This window comes from Lynx canadensis, chromosome B1 (genome assembly GCF_007474595.2).
Source record: "Lynx canadensis isolate LIC74 chromosome B1, mLynCan4.pri.v2, whole genome shotgun sequence".
NCBI classification, from domain to species: domain Eukaryota; kingdom Metazoa; phylum Chordata; class Mammalia; order Carnivora; family Felidae; genus Lynx; species Lynx canadensis.
Genome location: NC_044306.2, coordinates 49,807,429 through 49,833,211, shown reverse-complemented (window position 1 = coordinate 49,833,211; position 25,783 = coordinate 49,807,429). Strand labels below are relative to the sequence as shown.

Here is a 25,783-nt window from a genome sequence, read left to right as displayed (position 1 = left end):
CAGGTTCAAGTGCGCATGTGCGCGTGGAGTCGCTCGGGCACTTATTGAGCGCCCACTGTCTACGAGCCGCCGGGGGTGTGTATCCCCGGCGCGCGGTGGGTGTGCGGGGAGGGCGCGTGCGCGCGTGGCCGGCGGGGGCGCGCGCGCGCGCGCGCGGCGCCTGTGGCTGGGGAGGGGGGCGGGCGGGGGGGTGTGTCCCCGAGGCTCGCTCTTTCGCTCGCTGGCTGGCGCGCTCCTCCGCTCCCTTCCCGGGCGGGGAATCCGGGCCGGGTTGTGGCCGCGGCCGCGTACGTGAGCGCAGTGTCCCGGAGAGGGAGGGCAGGCCGGCCAGGTGGGCGCGAACGGAGCCTCGGCGGGCGGGCGGCCGGAGCGGAGCGGGGCGGTGGGCCGCGCCGGGTGGGCGGGCTGGGGCCGCGGCAGCTGCAGCCCCGAGCCAAGCCGAGCTGTCCGAGCGGGAGCTGCCCGGCCCGCGCTGCTGCTCGTGGCGGGGCGAGGTGAGCTGCGCGGGGACCTCGCGGCGCTGCAGCCCGGGGACTGGGGCGGCCCGGGAACTTCCCACGCTCCGCGCGCCCGCGGGGGCCGGGCCGGCGGCCTGGGGGCCCGGGAGGCGGGCGCCGCCGGGGCAGCGGCCGGTCGGGGCGCGGGGGCGCTGCGGCAGTGCCAGTGCCCGCGCTGGCCGGGTGGGGGGTGGCCGCCCGCTCTCCCGTGCGCCGCCTTGTTTATCTCGCCCGCCGCGGGCGCTCGCAGAGGAACCCCCTCCCCAACTTTGAGCGGTTGTCCGGAGTCGCCTCTCCGACGGAGACTGAACTGCCCCCTCCCTGACCCTTTCCGGCTGGGCCGCCAGCCCAACCCTCCCGGCGCCTCGCGCGTTCCTGCCCACTCCACCGAGCGAGCGAGCGGGCGAGTGCCGGGCTGCGGGACGCGCGGCGCGACACACCCTCCACCTCGGGGGTTGCCCCCTTCCCTTTCTGGCCCCTTTTGTCCACCCCCACTTCCTTACATGCGGTTTAATCCTGCCTCTCCTCACCGGTGTCCCCTGGCCCTCCTTGGAACTGGCACTGTGGGCAAGTGGGGTGCTCGGGTGGGGGCCTGGGCTGGGAGTTTGTCATGTGCAAACAATTTCAAAGGCAGATTTTTCTTCCCTGTCTTGGAGTTCAGGGCTCAGCGCCTTCACTTTAGGAATGACTCAGAAATCTAAAGAAGCCCACCTGCCAGGCGGTGGGGGTGCCACCGCCTCCTTGATATCAGGCAGTCCTAGGCAGTTTTCGGGAGCTTGGAACATTTCCACCAGGCAGGCGTTTTCATGATGTCAGGCCGCCAGGCGCAGGGTTACCTACAGGCCACCACTATCTTCTTTACACTCCTCTTTCTAGAAAAGTGTCTCTGGTGCAGTTTGCCTGAAAGTGAGTGATCAACAGGTATCGCAGGCTTTTGTGACGCCCTCCTAAGGTGTTGTGTAAACAGAGGTTCCAGGTCTCAAGGAACTTGAAACACAGGGGAACACGGGAATTAAGTTAAACTCCACAGGCACTTTTGAGGGGCTGCTGTGTTCTCAGCATTATGCCAGGCTCTCAGGGAAGGATGATAAGAGGCACACAAGAAATCTAAGGCCTCAGAAATCCCATTGGTGGAAGTGATTTGAGAGCTCCAGTTCAAATTAATGTGCTATGGCTGCCTGAGGCACTGTAAATGCTGGGGGTGGGAGGAGGAATATGGAAGGAAAGGTTACAGTTGGGGGATGGATTTATGGTACTAAGTCATGAAGTAAGTCAGCACTTGGAGAATAACTCGCTGGCCAAGGCCCAAAGGCAAGAGAGGGAGAAACTACAGGTGCCAGAGGTAGCAGAGGTACTGCCAGAGGAGAATAGGTCTGAACAGTTATCTCAGTGAGGGAGGATACAAAAGATACAGGAGATGATTCCGTCCAGGACTTAGTCTCAGGGAGGAGACAGAAATACTTAAGCACGTGAAATAAGACCTCAAGATAAGGCACAATTAACTGTCGAAATGCAAGGTATAGGAGAGGTGCTGCTGGAGCTCAGAGAAGAGTGCTATGGGCAGGAATCGCCAGGACTTGATTCCTGGAGGATGAGACCCTTGAGATGGGTCATGAGGTGTGATTGAACATGGCTTTCCTGAGAGACAGGAGGTGGGCTTGGCCAGACCAGGGAACGTTTCCTGAGCAGGAGATAAAGATGGAGAGGAACAATGGTTAGGATTGTGAAAGTCCTAGAAAGCCAGGCTGGGGAATTGCACTTTACCCTGTGTGTGCTGGGGAGACATTAAAGGTTTTTGAGCCAGAGAGTGACGTAACAGGAAGGTATTTGGAAAGGTTTTTTAAAAGTAATGTTAGGAGACAAATCAGTAGACTGTTACAGTTGTGGAGTGCTCAGAATTTGGACTGGGATAACTGAAAATGGAAAAGCGGGTGGATTTTAGAAGCATTACTGTTGAAATAATCTGTTGACAGGGGCAGGGTGAAGGAAGGAGATGAATGGAAATTAATTCTTTGTGGAAATTGATTACACGCCAGGGCCTTGGAACTGCTGTCGTTGGTAACTCGAGAAATCGGAAATGTGTATTTTGGAGAGAAGCAATTGACACTCAGGCTGTGGAGATTTCCTGTATTTGCCAAGACATCCAAACATAGGTGTCCTGCAAGCCACCGAAGCTCTGGGACTGGTGGGAAACCAGGCTGCCCGAGCTGGGGGAAAGAAGACCCTCAGAGTGGGGCATTGGCTTGGTCATAGCAATAGAGGATGCTGGTGAGTGGGACTGAGAGTCTGAACTGGAAGACTGAGCTGTATTGCCATTCCTGTGACATTGTCAGGTACTGAACCTGAAGTTGGCAAAGCAAGTTGGGATTGGAGATTTGAGGGAAGAATGGAATTTGCTAAACACATAAATTGCTGGGCTTTGAAACAAGTTAAATTTTGCTCTCCACCGAGACCCTTAGGCTAGTAGTCCTGGTGTCCCTTCATAGCTGTGTGTGTGTGTGGGGGGGGTGGGGTTGGGGTGGGGAAGCAACAAGATGGGGGAGCAGCAAGGTGACAAGGAGCAAGGAGGAAACTTGGGGCCCAGGGATACTGCCTTTCCCAGGGCCAGGTCTGTCCTAACCTGTGCCATTACCAGTTCCCGAGGAACGTGCAGTGGGAAGCTAGCTGGTGCCGGTTTTTTCCTGAGCTCTGAATTCTGCTTTCTTGTTGCAAGGATGACTTAGGGTGATTCGCTGAACAAATTCCCCAAGCCTCAACTTGCAACATCTGAGGGCTGGCGAGTTTGAAGGATGATTGCAAAAAGTTGCAGAATGGAGTGGAGAATAGAATAGCAGTTCCTTAGCCTCTGTATTTCTCTGAAATGCAAGATCAGTGAACTAGCAGGGGAAGCTGACTTGGGTGGGCAGAGGTGTCCATTGGATATTTTTTCTTTATAGGTAATATATAGGTATAGGTCAAAAAAATTTCACAGAGCAGTGGTTGAGCTAATTTACTCTTTAAGAATAGGGTGTTTTGACTGTGACCTACATGAAGAAATAAAAATTACGTCATGACCTAGGTACACTAAATCATGTATGTAAGAATCTTAATTTAAATTCACAAAGCACTACCTTCTTTTGCGTGGTGCAATCTCCTTTGGTACTTTTATTCTTTTATTTTTCATTTAAAAATGCTTTTTGTTTCTCACTAAGGTGACTTAACTGCTCTGTAGTGGATGTAACCCATGGTTTGAAAACCGGCTAAGGAGAGTTTTCTCATCTAGGAAGTATTTATTAAGCTGCTCAGGTGCAGGGCTCCCCTTACTGGTGCCGTAAGTGGAAGCAAGCATGAGGAAGAGATTGAACATTTACAGGCTAGTTGGAGAGATAAGATATAACTGTGATTAAGAAGCAAGGCAAGATGATTAAATGCCAAAGTGAAAAGTAAGTACCTGTAGGGTTCATAGGAGGGGGCGAGCATCTTGTGTTGGAGTGGCTTGGGAAAACTTTTGGGAATAGTGAAGGGAGTCTGGGATGAACTCTTTGGGGCATCTTATGGTGCCGCACAGGTAGGAGGGTGTGTAACACGGACAGAGGCTTGGAGTTAGGATGTGCACAGTATATGTAAGAGTGAATCAAAGGGTTTTTGTTAGAGAGTGGGGGGAAACCAGTCTAGAAAGGTGGGTTACGATCAAAGTTAGGGGTTGTAAACCAGCCTACAGAAGTGTTATAATTTTCAGTACACAAAGGTTTTAAAAAATTGGGAACAACCCAGAAAACTTCTGGGTTTGGGACTCTATAAAGAAGCAGATCAGGCAGTGAGCAGTGGCTGCCTCCTGTGCACGGGAGATGGGCCCTGTGGTCCGCAGTTGTCACTGTCCCCGGACTCCCTGTCACATCAGTGTGGCCGCTCGACACTCCCTGTTTAGTCTTGCAGGACTTTGGGTTTGCGACCTGATCTTTCAAGAGGCTTAAATGCCAACCTGGCGGATTTGGGTGGGAGTCTGACATGATGGAATCTGAGAGATTTGTGTGCAAGTGATTTGTTTTAGGCAAGTCAACAGTACTTTCTGAGTTGCTGCTGGCTAAGACTTTGGAATCTTTTTCTGATGATTGGAATGGTGCTAATTAGGGAAGGCTTTGGGCTGTATTGTCTTATTGTGAGGCCAGTTTCTAGTGACCCCAAGATCTCTCAGACACTCCCATTGTCTACTTCTGGCTGGCATGATTAGATGTGGCTCCTGGTATGTATGTTCTGAGAATGCTGTTGGGGTAATAATTTGGTGTGATGTGAGTCATGATTGTCAAATGCCATACGACATTAGATTAGATCTTTGGTCATGTGATTCAGTAATAAAGGAACAGCAAAGAGAGGGGCTGTTTCACTTCTTATTTCCTTACTCCTAGGATTACCCCAGGGGGTAGGCCTCTAGGATCCAGAGATTCATAAGCCAGTATTCAAAATGACCACAGAATTATTGGCTCAAACTCAGGTGTTTGTGCAAACGACGCCTGAAAACTAGGCTTATTTTGGGACGAGCTGAAGTGAGTAAATTCAGGTCTCTGTGGTCTAGAGACAGTTTGGTTTACCCTGGAAGTCCATAGCCACCAGTGATTCAGAACATTTCCCCAGGTAAGCTACAGGTGAGAGGGACCAAACAGTAGTCACCCTGCTTTATACAGGTTGCACAATCTGATGACTTAAAATTTTGCTGTTGTAACATTAACAGAAGCCAAAACTGAAGCGCGCTTTGCTGAAAAATGTGTATTAAGGACATGGCTTTAGGACATGAGGATAACCAGAAGTCAGCCTAATGGTATCAAACTGATCCCATTTCCTGTCTTACGTGGTGGTTCGGTTACTAGAACAGAGGAATGAGGCAGTAGCTATGGTGCACTGTGACTTTGGTAAGGTATTTAACAGTTTCTTGAGATATGATGGTCTGTATTAAATAAGTCGTAGAATGTGCTGGTTGGTGTTATTAATTTGACAGTTGTATGCAAAATCTGTTAATTAGTGGCACTGAGTCAGCCTGGAAGGGGGTCTGAAAATGAGTGTCACAGGGTTCTATTCTTGGCCTTGAGCTGTTCAACATTTTTTCCAGTGTTGCAGATGGCGATACAGAAGGTGCGTTTGTCAACTTTGTTGATGGCACAGAGGTGGGACAGATTGCTTATTTAGTAGATGAATCAAGGTTCACTATCATTCAGAATGAAGGCCCAAATTAAAAAAGAAATGCAGTAAGGGGTAAATGTAAAGTCTGATGTCGTTTTTAAAATTTGAATTGTAATGTATCGAGATGTTCATACGTTCTGGTAAGTTAGTTCTACTTCTAGAGGTACAGCTAAGACCATATCCAAAATGTAGATGATGTTTTATGCACAGAGATTATTCAGAGGTTTTTTTCTTTTTTAAACTGGAGTGAAAAATTAGAAACAGCCTAAATATTCAGTGGTATGAGTGGGCTGGAAGTCATCTATAAGTGATTCTGATGGATATGTCTTTATAATGGAATATTATGAAGCCATTAAAAATAATGTTTAGGAATAGCTTTAAAATAACATGGACAGATGTTTCTGCTAAAAGCTAAGGTGCACCTACAATATGATTTCAAATCTTAAAGAAACAAAGTGTATAGAAAATGGCTGGAAATGGGGCACCTGGGTGGCTCAGTCCATTAAGTGTCTGACTTTGGCTCAGGTCATGATGTCATGGTTTGTGAGTTCGAGCCCCGTGTTAGGCTCTGTGCTGACAGCTTGGAGCCTGGCTCCTGCTTCAGATTACGTGTCTCCCTCTCTCGCTGCCCCTCCCTCGCTCACTCTCTCTCTGTCTCTCAAAAATAAATAAACAAAAAAAAAAAAAAGAAAATGGCTGGAAATAAATATATTAGTAATTCTGATACCAAAATACTAACACTGGATAGATGGATGGAGTTAACTGACTTATTTTTACATTTTGCATTTATTATTTATATACTCTATAACATGTATTTATAACATAGTGGGGAGAAAACACTGCTATAGATTTTTAAATGTATTTTCTAGAGTAGTTTTGGGCTTACAGCAAAACTGAGAAGGTACAGAGATTTCCCATTTGCCTGGGACGCATGCATAGCCTCCCCCACTATCAGTTTCCCACCAGAGTTGTACAACTGTTGCAATTGATGAACCTACATTGACCCATCTCATCACCCAAAGACCATAGTTTACGTTAGTGTTTACTCTTGTACGTTCTAGGAGTTTGGACAAATGTATAATGACATGTATCCACCATTATTACAGTATCATACGGAGAGAGTACTTTTACTGCCCTAAAATCCTCTGTGCTTTGCCTATTTACCCGTCCCTCCCCCCAACCCTTGGCAACCACTTTTACTTTTTCCTGTGGGCAGTTTAGCTTTTTCCAGAATGCCGTATAGTTGGAATCATACAGCATGTAGTCTTTTCAGATTGGCTTCTTCGACTCAGTAATATGCAATTAAACTTCCTCTCTATCTTTTGATAGTTTGATAGTTCATTCCTTTTTAGCACTGAAGAATATTCCATTGTCTGGATGTACCACCGTTTGTTTATCCATTCCCCTACTGAAGGGCATCTTGGTTGCTTCCAAGTTTTAACACTTTTTAGGAATAAAGCTGCTGTAAACATCTGCAGCTGTGTAGGTTTTTGTGTGGACATAGTTTTCAACTCCTGTGGACAAATGCCAAGAGGTGTGACTGCTAGATCGTATGATAAGAGTATGCTTAATTTTGTGAGGGACTGCCAAACTGTTTTCCAAAGTGGCTGTACCATTTTACTCCCCCCCCCCCCCAGCAGTGAATGAGAGTTCCTGCTACTCCACATCCTCACCAGCATTCGGTGTGGTCATTGCTCTGGATTTTGGCCATTCTGGTAGGTGTGTAGTGGTGTCTTGTTCTAATTTGCATTTTCCTAGTGACACGCAGATGACATCTCTTCATGTGAGTTTTGCCATCTGTATATCTCCTTGGGTGAGGTGTCTGTTAAGACCTTTGGCCCCTTTTTTAAAATCGAGTTGTTGTTTTCTTGCTGTTGAGTTTAAAAAGCTCTTTGTATATTATGGATAATTGTCCTTTATCAGATGTGTCTTTTGCAAATATGTTTTCCCAGTCTATGGTTTGTCTTTTCATTCCCTTAAACACTGGTGTTTAAAAACACAAAACATTTTATTCTTCAAGGACAGGATAGGGTAAGGGTAGATGGTTTATTCAGTGACTGATCTTGAGTACCTACCTGCTATGTGTCAAGCAGTGAGTTAGGCACTGGAGTCCCAAAATAAGACTCAGTCCCTGACCTGATGTTGATGATCTGATTGCAAGGGGGAGATCGTCCTGTGAATAGACAAGCACACTGTAGCCTGGGTAGTACCGTAGGCACACTGAAGAGGGCAAATCATGTGGGGAAAAAAGTTTTGAGATTGTTCTGTTGTTCATGGTTTAATGTGAGCCCTGAGTGGGATGAGGCTTTTAAAAAATTGAATCTAGTTAGTAACTAGAATCAGAAATAACTGGATCAGAAATTCATTGTTCCAAGCAAAGGATCTAGTTTTAGCGACCTCTACCGGTCATTTGACATTTGGGCCATGAGGGGGTTGGGAGACATGATTTAAGGAAACATGAACAAGAATGACTTTATCCCCAGGAGGGACACTAGGATGATGCAGGATCAGGAATGATTGGAGTGAGGACGCTCGTGGGGTGGGTACACAATAGTGCTTTTGAGTATTTTCATGTATTAGCGGGTATAGGAAAGAGTAGATTTACTCATTGCTTTGGTGTTGGAATATGACCAGTGGATAGTACAGTTGGTTTATCCTTTCTAGCTTCAGATTTCTTATCTGTAGAATGATTATACATTATAGGATTCCTTATCTGTAGAATGATTACACCAGGTTGATGAGCTCTCAGTTTCCTTTTAATCCTAAATACTGGGAGAACAGACGTCAGTTCAATACGAAAAAGGGTTTTTTGGTTGGCAGAACTGTCCAACAATGGAAATGTCTGCCCATGGAATAGTAAGTTTCCCGTTGTCAGAGGTATTCAATTCGGGCTGAATGCTGTTGATAAGAAATGCCGTAGAAGAGAAGGACAGGAATTAGGCTGACCTCCAAAGTCCTTTCTAGCTGTTAGGGTCAGGTTATTATGTGACTTGTCAAAGCTGAAAGATAACGTAGAGGAGGGGATATACCTTTAGTTGCATAGTATTTGAGTCAACATCATCATGTAAGCTCTTGTAAAAATGTTTCTTAAAAAAATGTTTTTGGGGCGCCTGGGTGGCGCAGTCGGTTAAGCGTCCGACTTCAGCCAGGTCACGATCTCGCGGTCCGTGAGTTCGAGCCCCGCGTCAGGCTCTGGGCTGATGGCTCGGAGCCTGGAGCCTGTTTCCGATTCTGTGTCTCCCTCTCTCTCTGCCCCTCCCCCGTTCATGCTCTGTCTCTCTCTGTCCCAAAAATAAATAAACGTTGAAAAAAAAAAATTTAAAAAAAAATGTTTTTAAGTGGGTCTCCACTCTTGAGAGACACCTTTGGGGTCATTTTAGAAAGGTTGAGGAGACCCGTTTCCAGGTTGGTTAGGGTTGTGGCCCCAGGGCTGCTGAAAATTGAATTTGGTCTTTACGAAAAGCAAGAAGGTGGTGGTTGGGTGGAAGTGGCAAGTACTAATAAAAGAGATTAACATGTAGAAGACCAATGTGTTTATTGGCCAGTTTTATTCAGTAATAATGAATGAATCAAGATGGGGCCCCTTAATTGAACACTGGGTTCTCTGCTTGGCTTTGGAAGGACCAGGGAGTGCCGTTGACCATCTCCTTCCTAGTTCATTTCCCACATTGCACACATATCACCAGGTATTGCATGTTAAACACTGTCCTGACATCAGGGATAACACTGAGCCTCGTGATGGCTTTGTAGGTTTAGGGACAAAGAGAATGAGGAAGGATAAATTTAAAGAAACTTTGGAGTGGGATTTTCCAGGAATGTACATACTTAGTTTATATCAGACAATAAGTTTGTGGTTTGAGTTAAAAATGTTTACTTTTTCATTTTTATTTATAGCTTACACGTAGAAAATTTGATTTGATTTTGTCTAAATTTTACTTAAATATATGGTTTGTTTAGAATCCACGCTGATTATTTAAAGTTTTTAGATTTTCTTCCTGCTACTTTTGGATTACTTTTTTTGTTGTTGTTGGGGGCACTGTTAGGGCTGAATCCCATAGCAGAAGTTTCTTGGCTCTGCAGAGAGAATGGAGGTTTATCTCATCTTTGGAGAATATCATGAGATGGTTTCTGTCTCCATTGTCCATTTTCACATTTTGGCACTTGAAAAATCAGTATTTGGCAAGAAAGTGCTCTTTTTGCACAGAGTAAAAGAATTTGGGGGTACACAAAATAGGGAACGACAACTTTAGCTGCGTGTAAGAAACATAGGCAGAACTTGGTCATTTAGAACTGTGGTTGGAAATGCTTGTGTACTTAAAGTGCTCGGGTGTCCTTTATCTCAGTATCATTTGGGGCTCAGAGTGTGCGGCACATCATCTGTGCTTGTTGAATTGCTGTGAACTGGTTCCTTGGGCCACATACAGGAGGCATGGAAACCACTCAGAGTATCATACACTTTTTTTTTTTTTTTAAAGCAAAGTATGGTAAGAGATAACCGCTCACAGCCTTTTTTGTCCTCTGAGTATTGGGAAGCCATAAAACTCTTTTAGTAAAAACAACCACATTCAGTGGCTGTTTTTTTTTTTTTCTTTTCCCAAAGTGCTGGTGGAATGAAAAACTCCCTCTCCTCTTTCTATTTTTCTTCTGCTGCAAATGAATTGCTCTTGGTGTGCCGTTCTTAAATTCATGTGTCCTCTATCCATTTTAATCTTGTTATCTATTTTTATGGTGACTGTCGCCATGGTACTCGAGCTCTTTACATAGCACAACAGAGATTTCAGATGTCTGATAGGACAGCTCAAAGTTCTGCTGCAGCTAGCAGAGAAACAGTGTTTGAGTAGCTTTTTTTTTTTTTTAATTGAGGTATAATTTGCATACAGTGGAATGCTTAGATCTTAAGTGTGCTGTTCAATCAGTTTTGACAAATGCATTTTGAGATAAGACATTTCCATCACCCCAGACATGTTCCTTATGACCATTACCAGATTATCCTCCCCTGTAACCAGAAGTATTTCAGCTCTGATTTCTGTCACCCTGGGTTAGTTTTGCCTTAGTAGGTTCTTAATTTTAAAATGTGTTTCTGAGTAGTGCTTTGAAGAGGTGGAGGAGTATTCTATATGGCTAGGTGGCCCTGGTAAGTAAATAATTTTTGGCACTTGTGTGCTGGGGCATTCAGATTCCTTCTCATTAGTCCACGGCATCCAGATTAATGTCAGAAATTCTGATTCCCAGGTAGAAGAGTCTGAGGCACAGCCAGCCCAGTGTGGGATATGTGTGGTTGGGCAAGGGTGTTTAGTTGGTTGTGTTTGGGAGAGCTAGAACGCTCAGCCAGAAGAAGTGGAATTGCTCCTAGGACATCCCCTTGGATTACCCAGAAAGCCCCCTGACATACTTTCTATCTTCTGCCTCTTCCTTGAGCTAGCATATAAATTTAAGGATTCACAGAGTTACAGCGTTGGGCTTGTAATATTGTAACAAGATTGGTGTTACAAAACCCACTCTCTGCACTGCTGAGTGCTCAGCCTCCTGGAAAGCATGTGTCAGATTCAGATAGAAATTGCCCCCAACACATTATTGAAATGTATTGAACCGGGTCAGTTTCTTTCTTTTTAAAAAACTTAAATGGCTAAATGAAACTTTCATTACAAAAGTAGTACATGAATACATTCTCTGTAGGAAAAAAAACAATGCAAACCTTCCAGAGGAAACAGAATCTTCCTTGACAACCACTCCTAATCCCAGTCCTTCTCCAGAGGTTAACCACTTAGGAGTTCGTTGGTGTCCAGATGCTTTACATACTTGGGTTTATACCTACAGAACTTAAAACAAGTTAAGTGTATTTAACTGGCACTAGGAGCACTGTGCTGGGCTCCCTGTCTTCCACAACAGAACATCTTGGTGATTGCTTCCTGTCCATATGTATATCTAGGACTTCTTGATTTTGTCTAACTCCTGCATGGCCTTCCTAAGAACCTTCCTAAGCAATGGACATTTTTTTTTTCACGTTTATTTATTTTTGAGACAGAGAGAGACAGAGCATGAACAGGGGAGGGGCAGAGAGAGAGGGAAACACAGAATCGGAAGCAGGTTCCAGGCTCTGAGCCATCAGCCCAGAGCCCGACGTGGGGCTCGAACTCACGGACCGTGAGATCATGACCTGAGCCGAAGTCGGACGCTCAACCGACCAAGCCACCCAGGCGCCCCAGCAATGGACATTTAAATTATTTCTAAATCTGTTACAAACCCTGTTACAATAAACTCAGCTGCACATGCCTCTTTGCAACACAGGTGAGTATTTCTCTAGGGTAGAGAAAGAGCAATTGCTGAGTAATGGGGCGCTCCAATTTGAAATCTTAAGGAAGATACATTATAAGGCTAGTTCTTAGCTTAGACTTAATGTAGGCCTGGACATACTTGACGCGTGCTCACATGCGAAGTAAAGTCTTCCCTCCCTTCCTCCCTCCCTCCCTTCCTTCTTTCCTTCCTTCCTTCCTTCCCTCCCTCCCTCCCTCCCTCCCCGCTTCCTTCCTTCCCTCCCCCCTTCCTTCCCTCCTTCCCCCCTTCCCCTCCCTCCCTCTCTTTCTTGTTGACACACAATGTTATATTAGTTCCAGGTATACAACACAGTGATTCAACAATTCTATACCACACGTGTAGCTACCATCTGTCACCATGCAACTCATTACGATACCACTGACTGTATTCCCTGTGCTGTGCCTTTCATCCCCATGACTTACTCATTCCATGACTGGAAGCCTGTACCTCTCACTCCCCTTCACCCATTTTGGCTGTCCTCCCACCTCTGTCCCCTCTGGCAGCCATCAGTTCTCTGTACTTATGAGCCTGATTCTGCTTTTTTATTTGCTTTGTTTTTTAGATTTCACATATGAGTGAAATGATATGGCCATTTGTCTTTCTCTGACTTATTTCATATAGCATAATACCCTCTAGGTCCATCCATGTTGTTGCAAATGGCAAGACCTCTTGTTTTTATGGCTGAGTAATACTCCATTGTGTATATACCCTGCATCTTATTTATCCATCCATGGACACTGGGTTGCTTCCATATCTTGACTATTGTAAATAATCCTTCAGTAAACATAAGGGTGCATATATCTTTTCAAAATTAGTATTTTTATTTTCTTTGGGTAAATACCCAGTAGTGGAATCATATGGTATTTCTATTTTTAATTTTTTGGGGAAACTCCATGCTGTTTTCACACTGGCTGCACCAATTTGCATTCCCACCAGCAGTATATGAGAGTTCCTTTTTCATTACATCCTCACCAATACTTGTGACTTCTTTTTTTTTAATATTAAAATTCTTTTTTTTAAAAAAAATTTTTTTTTTCAACGTTTATTTATTTTTGGGACAGAGAGAGACAGAGCATGAACGGGGGAGGGGCAGAGAGAGAGGGAGACACTGAATCGGAAACAGGCTCCAGGCTCTGAGCCATCAGCCCAGAGCCTGACGCGGGGCTCGAACTCACGGACCGCGAGATCGTGACCTGGCTGAAGTCGGACGCTTAACCGACTGCGCCACCCAGGCGCCCCAATATTAAAATTCTTAAAATTTCTTTTTGATTTTAGGCATTCTGACAGGTGTAAGGTGATATCGCACTGTGCTTTTGATTTGCATCTCCCTGATAATTAGTGATGTTCAGCATCTTTTCATGTGTCTCTCTCTTGGCCATCTGTATGTCTTCTTAGAAAAGTGTCTATTCAGTTTCTCTGCCCATTTTTAATTGGATTTTTTTTTTTTTTTTTTTTTTTTTGGTGTTGAGTTGTATAGTTTCTTCCTATATTTTGGATGCTAACCCCTTATTGGATATACTATTTGCAGATATCTTCTCCCATTCACTAGAGTTGCCCTTTTATTTTGTTGCTGGTTTCCTTTATTGTGCAAAAATTTATTTTTATGTAGCCCCAATAGTTTATTTTTGTTTTGTTTCTCTTGCCTCGGGAGGCAAGCCTTGAAAAATGTTGCTAAGGTTTCCAATGTCAAAGAAATTACTGCCTGTGTTCTCTTGTAGGATTTTCATGGTTTCAGGTCTCACATTTAGCTCTTTGGTCCATTTTCGGTTTCTTTTTGGGTATCGTGTAAACAAGTGGTCATTCTTTTGCATGTAGCTGTTCCATTTTCCCAGCACCATTTATTGAAGACACTGTCTTTTCTCCATTGTATATTCTTGCCTCCCTTGTCGTAGATTAATTGACCATATAAGCATGGGTTTATTTCTGGATCTATTCTGTTCTTTTGATCCATGTGTCTGTTTTGGGGCCAGTACCATACTTTTTTGTTTACTGCAGCTTTGTAGCATATCTTGAAATCTGGCATTATGATATGTCCAACTTTGTTCTTCTTTCTCAAGGTTGGTTTGGCTAGTCAGGGTCTTTTGTGGTACCTTAAAAATTTAAGTATTATTTGTTTTAGTTCTGTGAAAATTTCTGTTGATATTTTTGGTTTGCATCAAATCTGTAGATTGCTTTGGGTAGTATGGGCATTTTAATAATATTAATTCTTCCAATCCATGAGCATGTGTCATCTTCAATTTCTTTCATTGATGTTTTATAGTTTTCAGTGGCATACATAGATATTTTATTCTTTTTGGTGTGGTTGTAAATGGAATTGTTTCCCTAATTTTCCTCTCTGCTATTTCATTATTAGTGTGTAGAAATACAACTGATTTGTACGTATTAGTTTTGTGTCCTGCAACTATATTGAATTTATTTATAACTTCTAATAGTTTTTTGGTGGGCTTTAACTGTTTTCTGTGTATAGTATTATATCATCTGCAGATAGTGACCGTTTAACTTCTTCTTTACCAATTTGGATGCCTTTTTTCCCCCCTCTCGTGTCTGATTGCTCTGGAAATTGTTTTCTAAGACTAGGGCAGGATTTAGGTTGTGCTAGATGTATGCCCCCCACGAGTCAGGGCTGCTTGGCTAGAAGGGTTGCTGTTGGAAGAACCCCTTTGAGCCTCATGGTTCGTTCTGTTTGGTCTCCCCAAGGACTTTGGTCTGCATGTTGGTTGTGGTTGTGTGGAGAAAAATCACAGGATGGATAAGCAGCACACTGAGGATTCTGGATGATAAATTTTAAATCCAGTTAATTTCCTAACAGGAGACCTTCAATGCATTTGTAATTCTTTTCCATGACATCTTTAGAATACAAAGTGTAGCTTAAATGCTCAAGCCAAGGGTGAGGCACATTTGGAAGCATTTTAGTGTTCTTAAAAAAAAATCTAGAACACTGTCATGTTACTTTTATTAACAGTTTCATTTTATTTGGAGAAGGATGATGTGTGTCTCTGTATTCACACTTCTTGCCATCGTCTCTGGATTTCTGAGAACTCTAGAAATGATGAAAATTCATCATGTCAAGCCAAGTCCTTGCCTTTAGGAGCCAGTGTGGCAAGGGAGGACTTGGCTGTGTCCCTCTTGAAGGCACATGCTGGTGCTGCTGGTCACCTATTTGCTGGTGAGAGGTGGAACCCTTTTGCAGCCTGAATTATTTCACATGTATTTGCCTTCAGATCCCTTGTGCAGATACTAATGAAAACAGTTCTGGTTCTGACCCCAGGGGAACCCCACTGTTGCATTAAAACTATTGTCCAAACCCAGTAATGCATTTATATTGCATTTATATTGCCTTCTTTTGGGGGGGTATTGAGGCATCTCCTCCTCCCGTCTCCCTGGAGTGTTAACAGGCATTCCCTCCTCGGTCATTTAGGATTTGGGAACAAAGTTGGCACCCACCTTATCTCTCCCGTTTGATAGATTCTCTCGAGGCCCTCCTGGCCTTGATCTTTCTGGCCATCTTAGCATGCCCTCCCCATCACACCACACAGCCTATGTTTTACAATATCTCTTTCTTGTTGGGCAGCAACCAGTGTCCCCAGTGTGGATGAATCTCTAAATTTGTGGGGTGGGGGGTAGGTGGGCGGTGTGTTTCTTTTTGTTTTTAGTACTCTTGTAGTGGTGCTGGTGCTGGACAAGCAGTTGGTTTGTTCGTCTTTTGACCTTTGTGATCACAGTAGTATGACAGTCTGATCTGTAGTGACATACAGGTCTTTTTATGGCATTCTGACTGTTGCCCCAGAGCTTTACATGGTTGTAATGTTTTTTTCCTTAAATGTACTACATTGCCTTTATCATTGTTAAAATTTACTGGCTGCTTTCCACCCTATTTGTTCAAAATTTCCCGTGTGATCTTCCCATAAGTTTGGCTCATCACTACCCGGAGTTTGGTGCCTTATTTCTATTATTATTATTATTATTATTATTATTATTATTAATTTTGGCTATCACTTATTTGCAAGGAAGGGACAACATTTAGTACTTGAGGTGCATTTTTTCATTTTTTTTTCCTAGGCTTCTCTGTCAGACCGAGGGAATCAGAATCTCTAGGAAGAGGAGTGTGGAGACTCTTAAAAACCAAGACACTTTGAAAAAAAGCTGCATTGCTTCCTCAAAGCTCCAAATTATCCTTTGAGTAGGAGCCAATGTTTTCCTCATTTTACAAGTGAGGAAACTGAGGCACAGAAAGGTGAGATAATCTGCCTGAGGTCACATAACTGGGAGGTTAGAGTTCATTTGCAACCCAGTCTCACTGTGCATTCTCTCTGGGGTATTTATAAAAGTGTTATATAAGAATAATTGTAGTCCTAACCCTGGGTGAGCCCCACACTTGATACTTGGCTATCATAATGCCCATTTCATTTCCTCTTCCAGGCCCAGACCACCAATACCACATTAACCTCTCAGTGACTCAAAGTTTTTACTAACAAGGAGCCTTTAAGAGGCTATTTAGTCTAGCCTCTTACTCTTCCTGATGCGTAGTTTTCTTGCATAAGATAGTAGACAGAGCATAGCTTTTGGAGTCAGACATATCTGATCTGATCACATGTCTGTTCTGTCACTGTCTAGCTGTGTGGCCTTGGGCATATTACTTAACCTCTCTGAGTTTCAGCATCTCATCTGTAAAAAGGAAAAGATGATGGTACTTGTCTCATGAGATTATTGTGAGGGATGAAACGTGATACCGTATATGAAATGCTCAGCAAGTGACTGGCATATAAGTCTTTGGCAGATAATAGCTCTTGGAACATTCCTGAAAGAACATCAGTCTTCGAAAGGCTGTTTATTACATAGAAGATCCCTATTTTTCTTTTGCCAGTTTATTCTCTAACAGTTCTAGCAAAGTGGTTAGATGTGATTTTGTGTGTGTGTGTGTGCACATGGCAGTGCCTTTTCCCTCAAAAGGTCCTAGTCCTCTGAACTAAGTATAGTCTACCTGCTAGCCTGATACAGGGCTGAGATTCCATGTGGTGGTGGCCTCCTTGACTGTCCTTGGGGCAGGCAGGAGCTCACCAGTGCCGCGTAACCATGGCCTGTGTATCTTGGCCTACTGAGCACTGATTTCATCCTTCACTTGTCTCAAAACTCAGGAGCGTGAGCCATCTGGTCTCTGTGATTGATCCACATTTGTTTTGGCATTTTGGCTTAGAACATCCTCTCCAGTGAGCGCTCTCTGACCAATGCCATTAGCCTATCCATTTCAGGAGAAACATTCAAGAGTGGACACCCTGATATCCTGAGCCAAGATGGGGGTGACTGACCACTCATTCATCCAGTGTCTCCATCTCTGTTTTGTCTTTGAACTCATCGTCAGCCCCACAGTTATGGGGGCATGAAGACGCCTTAAACAGCCTTCTTCAGAGAAAGGTACTTCCTTAGTGGTCATGCTTTGGGTAAGCACCCTGTCCACTGTGTTCATTTTTCACTGTGTATTTAAACAGTCTTCCTTTATGATGTCTGTAGTCTTTTCACTTAGGCTGACTTTCTATTTTCTGGGGAAACATGTCTGTCTCCCTCACTCTCCAGGCACCCAGCAGATTTTTTTTTTTTTAATAGATTTATAACATACTTTATTTCGGCTTAACTAACTTATGTCAAACACTTAAAATTTTAACATGTACATTCATCTAACTTTAGGAGCTTAATGCTAAGAACCGTCTTTTTCTCAGGTTTCAGTGTCAGAGTGCTGGGTGTTCTTTGCCTTTTCCTGAAAGAAGCCCATTCTGATCATTCATCTAATTATACAGCGCAAATATATGAATGTAGCTCCGGAGCATATTAAATGCTTTTATAAACAAGTGCTGGATGTGTGATCCAGGTGGGAGCTCATAGTTCTTTAAAGGCAGGGTCTGAAGCTTAGGCTTCTTAATTATTCTGTTCAGTTCATTGGTAAGAGCCTGGCACATGTGTTGAATATCAGCAGGTTTTTAAAAACGCTGTTCTGGGGTGCTTCTTTCCCTGGGTTTCTGGTGAGTTGGTGCTGAATTGTTTCCCATATGGGTCTGCACCGGTGTGGGCCTGATCCGGATCTGGGACAGCTGGAATCTCAGACTGAAGTGTCTGCAGGAGGCAGGCCCTGGAGGTTGTTCAGAGAGGCCGGTCAAGTTACGCCTCAGGGAGCTTTGGCAGCAGGCCTTGAACCACCCTGGGCAGGGCACCAAGAGTGAGATTTTGGCTTGGGGGAGGAGAGCAGGATTGGGACCTGTGTGCAGAGAGTGAAGTGAGCAGGGGCCAGGTCATGTGGGAGACGGGCAGTGGCCTGGGGCTCTGGCTTTCAACTGCAGGGGCAAAGCTGTCTGGCTTGGTGTTGAACTCTAAGCCCTGATCCCTGGGGTTGATTCATTGTGGCCAGCAGGCCTCCAAATGGAATATGCTGGACTCCCCTATCTTGCCGAAATCAGTTTTGTTGTGATTTCAGTTAATCAGTGGCTCGCCCACAGTCTACTTCTTGGTTTCCCTTAGAGCCAGTCGTTGTATTACTGGTTCTGGTTGAATATCCTTTGCTAATCGTGGTTCCCAGATGCCAGCTTGACAGTGGCTACTGAGCATTCAGAGTGGCCTGTTGTGGTACGTAGCTATCTAGCACTGGTCTGGAGTAAGGGGACGGGGAAGGAAACATGTCTGTCAAGTTCCTTCCTGGTGCTGGGAACTTTTCTCAGTTTTCACAGGTGAGGCCGGAAATTGAGGCTCCAAGATGGTGACTGAGTGTCACAAGTCACACAGGTGGAGGTAGACCTGTTCGAATCCCTATCTACCAGCTGTTCTTTCCCTAGAGAAGTGCCCCCTGCCGGGAGTGTGCCTTGGCTCAGCTTCTCCTGCACAGGCTGGGTGTTCATTTTGATGAGCCAGGTTCAGCCCCTCAGCAGTGTCTAGCCTTTTTTCCTCTCTGAGCCATGGCATTCCTGGGGGATTGGAAGCATTCCCGCTGGTATTGGAGGAATGCTTCCCTCTCAGAGCATAGCAGAGTCTCCCAGGGGAAGGTGATAGAGTGATAGGGTGAGGAGCTGCCCCCCATCTGGAAACAGAAAACACACATAGTTAATTGGGGAGTGGGAATAAAGGGAAAAGTTAGATTAAAAGTTGATTTGTAGTAGCTTGCCACCTCCCTTCTCGCCAGACAGGTCTGTAGCCATTGGCTAGTCAGCCATTTCGGTCTTAGAACAAATTCTGGTGTCCAGCTCCTATTTCAGGATTTAAATGCTTTCACCCACTAGAATATTCTGCCAGGCCAACATCACGTTTCTTGTGATTTATAGTTTCCGAGATTATAGCTTCCCATTAGCTTGCCTTTTAGACCGGTGCCTCCCAGATGAATCTTGGATTCCTGAGAGATATTGGGGGCACCTTGATCCCTTTCCTTACCTGTTTATCTTTCCTGGTTAGGTGTCTCTGAGTTGACCTGTCTTGTCTGCATGTGCATGGTTTCTTCTGTTTAATTTTGGGGCTCACTCTGCTGGCCCGCCCCCAGACAAGGTGGCACCTTTCTTGGGCACCCGAAGCCCCTTTGCGCTCTGATCATCTGCCACAGGACAGGGCTGCTGCCTTTTTATTACCTGTTGATTCCAGCCAGGCAAGGCAGCGGGTGGCTCACACCCTCCTTACAAGCCCCACTATCTGTTTACTTAGCATTGTGGACAAATGCGATTATTATTTTCTCCAGTTTTATTGAGAAATAATTGACCTGTATCACTGCATGAGTTGAAAGCATACAGCATGATGGTTTGATTTACATATTTTGTGAAATGATGATCGCAACAGATACCTGTCTTCTCATATAGATACAATAAAAAGGAAAGAAAGAAGAAAGGGAGGAAAGTGTTCCTCAGGATTTACTGTCTTAACATCTTGCCTATAGATCACACAGCAGTGTTGGCTCTAGTCATCATGTTGGGACATCACTTACTTATCACTGGAAGTTTGTGTCTTCTGGCCACCTTCCTCTGATTCCCCCCTTCGCCATCTGCCTGCCTTTGGTAACTACAAGTCTGATTTCTTTTTCTATGAGTTTTTGTTTGCTTGTTTGCGACGTTGTTGTAAATGGTAGGATTTACTCGTTTTTCATGGCTGAGTAGCATTCCATAGTGTATATATACATCTTCTTTATTCATCCATTGATGGACACTTAGGTTGTTTCCATTTCTTAGCTATTGTAAATAATGCTGCTGTGAATGTAGGGGTGCAGAGATATCTGATTTAAGGTTTTCTGTACCCTTGGGTAAATTCCTAGAAGTGGAATTACTAATATGGTAGTGCTGCTTTTAATTTTTGAGAACCCTCCACACTGTTTTCCACAGCAGCTGCACCAGTTTGCATTCCCTCCAACAGTGCACAAGTGCTCCCTTTTCTCCACATCCTCACCAGCACTTGTTGTCTTTTGCCTTTTTGATGATGGCTGTTCTGACAGGTGTGAGGTGTTATCTCATTGTGGTTTTACTTTGCATTTCCCTGATGATGAGTGATGTTGAGCATCCTTTCATGCACCCATTGGCCTTCTATATATCTTCTTTGGAGAAATGTCTGTTCAGGTCTTTTGCTCACTTTTAATTGGGTTATTTGTAGGTTTTGTTGTTGTTTGTTTCTTCCTGTTGAGTTGGATGAGTTCCTTATATGTTTTGGATATTAATCCCTTATCAGATATATGGTTTGCAAGTATTTCTTCCCCCATTCTGTAGGTTGTCTTTAGGGAATGTGATGATTCATTCAAATGACTGTTGAATCCAAAATAGTTTTTTCTACTTTAACCACTTACATGAAAAAAAAATAGAGAATGAATTTCTCTGCCCTTTTTTTTTTTTTTTTTTTTTTTTTTTTTTTCAGGATTGACACCTTGAGCGTCATTACTGCACAGGCTTCCCTTTTGGCATGTGCACTACTCGGGGCCTTATGCTAATGGGCTCTGGATTGGTAGGCTTTTTAAATTCTCACCTCTATGTTTTATTCTTTTTTTCTAAATTCTTTTTAATGTTTATTTGTATTTGAGAGAGAGAGAGGGAGAGAGAGACAGTGCATGAGTGGGGGAGGGGCAGAGAGAGAGGGAAACCCAGAATCCGAAGCAGGCTCCAGGCTCTGAGCTGTCAGCACAGAACCCGATGTGGTGCTTGAACTCACCAGCTGTGAGATCATGACCCGAGCCAAAGTCAGATGCTTAATCGACTGAGCCAACCAGGTGCCCCTCACCTCCATGTTTTATATTTTTGTGGGTGGTTCTTTTGTTGCCAGCTTGAGCTTTCCATTACTATGAAAAGTAATAGGTCCCTTCTATTAGATCCCTTCTTCTGATAGATCCCTCTTCCCAGTGAAACTCACACTTTCTTTCTCATAGTCCTATGAAGATCAGATAAGGCCATGGGAAGGCATCAGGGCTGGGAGCTCCAGAGCCCTCCAACCTGAGCCCCTGTCCTGCTGCTGGGTCTCCACTTGTACAGAAGACAGAACTAGATCAGAGAGGATCCAAGAAAGCTGCAAACACCACAGCTTGCTAGCTTGGGCAAATAAATGACCTTGAGGAGCCTCAGTTTTCTGAGCTGTAAAATGGAGATTATATTGTCCTTCCATATTTTTTTGAGTTGGTGGGAGGTCAGGAAGAAAAGGAAGACCCCAAATGTGTGCATTAAAGTGAGTGTAAACCCAAGTGTCATTCGAACAGTCCTTGGTGGTTTGAGTTAATGAGCAGATCTCTTATATGCCTACTCTAAAAACTGCTAGAGAGAACTGTTAGTTCTCTGTGGCTCGTTCTCCAGGAGATAGTCAGCTCCTGGTTCCCTCCCTCCCACTGGGCTCTGGGTAAAATGCCGAGTCAGCAATCACTCATCTCCCCGCCTCCTTCTGGAACGCTCATAGTTTTAGCCCAGTTGAGATCAGGTTTAACCACAGTGCATGCACGCACACACACGTACATATGTCCTTATGTGCTCTCCCTTCCCCCCATGCATGTACAAAAACAGTGCTGCATAAACTGTCTCCCTCACACAGCACATTTGCAAGCATGTTTTTACTTAATGCCTGCTACTTTATATAAATTCTCTGCCTGTTTTCAATAGAACACTAAAACTCTACCTTTGCTTTTGATAACCTGCCTTCATTTTAGGGCAAGCCGCAGGTATTCTTTCTTATGACGTTACTTTTGAACCTGGGACTCTCCTCACCCACAGGGGTATCATCCATTTAAAAATCCTAAATCTGATGGGCTAAACGAGATTTGGTATGTGTCCTCAAAGGGCTTACAGTCTAAGGGAGTTGCAGCCCTACTGGCAGCGGTAGAAATAGATCCCTGAGCCTGACCATGTGCCAAGCACTGGCCTGAGAAGTGTCCCGTGTAACACAGAGTAGTGTATGCAGGCCAGAGCAGCGAAACAAAGGGCATCACAGCAGCGGTTTTGAAAGCGACCCGGGGAGCTAGGTGTGAAGGAAGGGGAAGTGCTTGTTCCTGGGCAGAACTGTGAAAACAGCTTTCCTTCCCTGCTGGCAGTGCAAACAGAATGGTCCCTTTTACTTGATTGAATGATCGCTGTGCAGTCAGACTAACAAAAGTGTTTGTTGATGAGGGTCCTTTATTATTTGCTGGAGAAAATTCAGTGTAACTAGATCAGATGACCTATTTCTATGGCCCATCTGCTGGAATATGAAAATAGCAGTGCTATTTGGGACCCTTATTTTTTCCTTCCATTATTCTATTACATGTATTACAATAATGGGAAGGCTCGGTACTCACAGGGAGATGCTGTGGAGAGGATGGGGGATAGGCAGCCTTTAAGGTGCCTGTCAATCCTGATAGTCTATAATTTTAATTTTACTGGTAGTCTAAACCATCATATACCGATGTGGTGTAATCTAGCTTTCTGAAACCATCAGAAAAAGAAGATGATTAGAATGCCTTGAAAGTCCAAATGGTCACTTTTCGAACAGCTGATTTAGAAATGTTGGTACGGAATCAATCACTAATGTGCCCAGTGCTGTATATCTTAAAGCTTGTATTGTGAAAATCTAAAATGCACACCACATATTTTGAAATGCTATAATAGGGCCTGATAAATAACTTGAGAGGTCTGAAAGTTTTAGCTTAGGCCCTTGGCCACTCTTGGAGGGGTTTCTTTCAAAAGCCAGGCTGGGCAGAGTCCTCTGGGAAGAAAGGTTGAGGTATGACCAGTGAAGGCAGTATTTTGTTCGTTAGTTTGTTTTTACTTTTTTTTGGAGAAGGCACTCCAGGAAAAAACACAAAGCTTTAGAACCACCAGTGGTAATAACAGAGTATGACAGCTGGTTTCTGCCAGGGTTCAAATGGTGATCTGAAAACTATGAAGACCACAGACATGTTTGCATATTGTCATAAATATGCTGTAAATGCACGTGGCATCTCTTGACAGAGATCATCCCTGGCTAAGAATTGCTGGAAAATGAATTGTGTGGGAATCCTGTTCTCCAGTGAGTTCTGTTGTAAAATAATAGATATGCTTTGCTACAATATTTTGACCTTTGGATGAGCTTAGAAAATCACTGTGGGGAGTGCCTGGGTGGCTCAGTCAGTTAAGCGACCGCCTGGATTTCAGCTCAGGTCACATCTCGCGGTTCATGAGTTCGAGCCCCACATTGGGCTCTGTGCTGACAGTGCAGAGTCCACTTGAGAGTCTCTCTCTGCTTCTCCCCAGCTTGCACACTCTCTCTCTCTCTCTCTCTCTCAATAAAGAAACTTAAACTTTTTAGAAGAAAAAAATCACAGTGAAAACAATTTTAAGTTAAAACTTTATAGATTTAAGAGAAAAAATTAGCTTTCTGATAAAAGATTTAAGACTGATATGCAAAATACTAGCCAAAGAACTGAAAACTCCAGCTGTCATTCTGGGTAGTGGTTACCCAGTGGAGATCATAAAATAGGCAGAAAGCTGAGGTTTAGTAGAGGACCTGAAACTTTTGGCAGAGGGTTGATGTCCCTCACCATGCTCCATAAACTATTCATTAGAGAGGAAGCAAGCACCCAGGATTTAGCAAATGGGAGCCTTATTCCAAACTTCACTCTCCTTAAAACAACAACAACAACAAAAAACTCCCAAGAAATCCCATTAGTTGTGTACTGAATCACGTTGCCTTACGACTTGCATCCTGTAAGTGCCATTAGGTGATGTCCTGGCTTGCTGCAGTGTCCTTGGGTGGTAGGAGAGAGCAGCCATCGTGCATGAGTACATGCACACACACGTACGTGTGCTGAGACAGGTGGTTGTCCAGCACCAGTCACATGTCAAATAGCAATTTGCAACTCAGAACCACAGAAAGGGTTTGTTTTCCTATTCTGTCTGTTCCAGTTATTTAACTGATGGCAGATGTCCTCATTAAGGGCTATTAGCACATCAGAATATGTTTGCTGAGCCTGGAAAAGAGTTAACCCCTTTTGGACACTGACCAATATATGAGGGCAGCCAACCCCACCCATTAGTGACAACAGCAGGGTAAGAAGCACAAGGTGACTCAGGATCCTCTTAAAACTGTCCATAACTGGGAAGGCTGTTTTTTTAGAGTGAGTTTATGCTTCAAAGAATTCTACAGATAACTTCATAAAGTGGGATTTGGCTACTTGTTGAAACACTTTTAGCGTTAACCTGAAATAGATGTTTCTTGATCTCTTTTTGTTGCACTAGACCCATATAGTAAATTAAGGCATGGCTCTTTATGTGGACCACCGATAGCTCCCAAGAGAAAATCCATATGGGGAATGACTAGAAGTAGAGATGAGGGAAGAGGGGTTTGAAGGAGGCTATAGTTAGACTGAGAGAAGCATGCTAAGGAGGGACGGTAGGATCCTCACTCAAGGTGCAGAGTAGTAGGTGATCCTAGAAAGTCACTCTAGGTCCAGAGTTAACCTGGCTCCTTTACCCACTTGCATCATAGACCCCTGTAGGTACTGCAGTTCATTTCTGAATCCCTGAAGGACTCTGTTGATGATGTTGTCCATAAAGCCATGTCCATAAAGTAACGAGTTTACTAATGAGCACAAGAGAGGTATTGATCGCCCCTGGTGATGCTGCCTGCTCTACATTTAGTCTGATTTGTATTCTTCACTTCCATGCTATCAATCCCCAGTATAAACTTAGCGAAAATTTTCCTTAACTTTTGGGATTGTCCCATTATCTCTTTGTGCCCTCTCAGAGGGCAATCAATAAGTGTGTAAAGGTCTTCCTGAACCACTGAATGATTAACAGTGACTTGGACTGTTTGACAAGGTCATGCTAAAGCACTGACCTTTATTTTGTAGGTAGGAGGCCAAGTGGAGAAGAGATTTTCAAGGAAAGAAAATGCACAAAGAAATGGAGAGACTTGTAGGGAGCTATTTTTTTCTATCAAGGTTCATTGACATAGGAAAAAAATACCATGTAGATGAAAAGTGGCTTAATTAACTGTTTTATTTTGAGAGACCCCACACCTACTAGAAATCTCCCTTCCCCTGCCCAGGAGCACTGGCTCCTATTTGTGTAGCCTCAGCAAGCTGACCTCTCTGTGGCTCAGTTTCCTCATCAGAAATAGAAGACTGTTGACCTCAAGTTGTTTCTGAGGATTTAATTAGGTACAATCTGTGAAAGCTAGTGCCTAGTAGGTACTTAATCAAGGCAGTTTCCCTTCCTTGTTTCTCTTCTGCTTTTAAAAATTAAGATGTGGGCATACTATAAATAAATCAAATAATAAAATGTATTTCAGTGGATTTGGGCCAGTTAAAGGAGAAAGGCCAGAGAGAATGAAAGCAAATGCTGGGATGAGCATTGGGTGTTGTATGTAAGTGATGAATC

At 44.1% G+C, this 25,783-nt stretch overlaps 1 protein-coding gene across 3 annotated transcripts in view; it reads left to right on the top strand.

The window, feature by feature from the left end:
* Positions 1 to 302: 302 nt before the first annotated feature.
* The window catches only part of ZNF395 (zinc finger protein 395), a 41,404-nt gene continuing 15,923 nt past the window's right edge, over positions 303 to 25,783 (top strand). The window contains exons 1-2 of one of the 3 annotated variants that reach the window (XM_030312677.1): positions 15,704 to 16,200; positions 17,216 to 17,378. The gene's annotated coding sequence lies outside the window, so the exon portion shown is untranslated. Of the gene's footprint in view, positions 332 to 407; positions 495 to 15,703; positions 16,201 to 17,215; positions 17,379 to 25,783 lie in introns of those variants that run through there. The other 2 variants (XM_032592871.1, XM_030312678.1) reach the window with 2 other exon arrangements.